The sequence below is a fragment of the Apodemus sylvaticus genome, chromosome X, assembly GCF_947179515.1.
Source record: "Apodemus sylvaticus chromosome X, mApoSyl1.1, whole genome shotgun sequence".
NCBI lineage: Eukaryota > Metazoa > Chordata > Mammalia > Rodentia > Muridae > Apodemus > Apodemus sylvaticus.
Genome location: NC_067495.1, coordinates 53,592,156 through 53,593,860, shown reverse-complemented (window position 1 = coordinate 53,593,860; position 1,705 = coordinate 53,592,156). Strand labels below are relative to the sequence as shown.

General features: G+C 45.3%; 1 pseudogene; it reads left to right on the top strand.

Moving 5' to 3' along the window:
* Positions 1 to 490: 490 nt before the first annotated feature.
* LOC127675027 (L-lactate dehydrogenase A chain-like) lies at positions 491 to 1,477 on the top strand (annotated as a pseudogene).
* Positions 1,478 to 1,705: the final 228 nt, after the last annotated feature.

Here is a 1,705-nt window from a genome sequence, read left to right as displayed (position 1 = left end):
CTTTCTATCACAATAGATGGAGAAATTAAGGAATTCCATGATGAAACCAAATTTACGCAGTATCTATCCATAAACCCAGCCCTGTTGAAAGCAATGGAAGAAGAGCTGCAACTTAAATAGGTTAACTATACCAAACAAAACACAGAAAATAAATACTCCTAGATCAGCAGGTCATAAGAGGGGACACACACACACACACACACACACAAAACACACATTCACACGCACCATCTAAGAAGAAAATAACAGAACCATCAAACACTGGTCAGCATCAGTTGTTTCAGTTCCCCCAATAAAAGATACATACTAACAGAATGTATGGATGCTAAAACACGATCCATTTTTATGCTGTGTCCAGACCACATAAAGACTCAACAAAGAAAGATAATTAGGGTACTGGAGTCACTGTCGCCGAGCCCAGGCCACACTGCTGCTGCTTGTCCGTTGCCCCCATTGTGCACTAGCAGTCTCAAAAGATTCAAATTCCGAGATGGCAATTCTCAAGGACCAGCTGATTGTGAATCCTCTTAAGGAAGAACAGATCCCCCGGAATAAGATTACAGTTATTGGGACTAGTACTGTTGGCATGGCTCAAGCTATCAGTATATTAATGAAGGACGTGGCAGATGAACCTGCCCTTGTTGGTGTCATGGAAGACCAGCTAAAGGGAGAGATGATGGATGTCCAGCATAGTGGCCTTTCCCTTAAAACACCAAAAATTGTCTCCAGCAATGACTATTGTGTAACTGCAAACTCGAAGCTGGTCATTAGCACACCAAGGGCCTGTCAGCAAGAGGGAGAGAGCCAACTCAATTTGGTCCATCAAAATGTAAACATCTTCAAGTTCCCAACATTGTGAAGAACTGTCCTTACTGCAAACTGCTTGTTGTCTAGAATCCAATGGATATCTTGACCTATGTGGCTTGGAAAATCAATGGCTTTTCCAAAAGCAGAGTTGTAAGTGGTTGCAATCTGGATTCAGCTCAGTTTTGTTACCCGTTGGGAAAAAGGCGGGGAGTTCACCCACTGAGCTGTCATGGGTGGGTCCTGGGAGAGCATGGTGGCTCCAGTGTGCCTGTGCAGAGTGGTGTGAATGTTGCCGGCATCTTCCTGAAGTTTGAACCCAGAACTGGGCACTGATACAGATAAGGAGCAATGGAAGAATGTTCACAATCAGGTTGCTGACAATGCGTGTGAGATGATCAAGCTGAAAGGTTACACATCCTTGGCCATTGGCCTCTCTGTGGCAGACTTGGCCGAGAGCATAATGAAGAACCTTAGGTTGGTGCATCCCACCTCCGACATGATTAAAGGTCTCTATGGAATCAATGATGATGTCTTCTTCAGTGTCCCATGCATCCTGGGACAAAATGGAATCTTGGATGTTGTGAAGGTGCCACTGACTCCTGAGGTAGAGGTCCACTTGAAGAAGAGTGCAGATACCTTCTGAGGAATCCAGAAGGAGCTGCAGTTCTAAAGTGCTCCCAGTGTCCTAGTGCCTCACTGTCCAGGCTGCAGCAAGGTTTCTATGGAGACCACACACTTCTCATCTGAGCTGTGGTTGCTGATTTGGGGGAAAATCTCAGTTCCCACAGCTCTTCCCTGCTTCCAAGTGGTACTTGTTCAGTGGTAACATGGTTAATATGACAGTTCTACTGTCTCCAAGACACTGTCAACTGTGTGGAGGCTTCAGTTATCCTGTGAG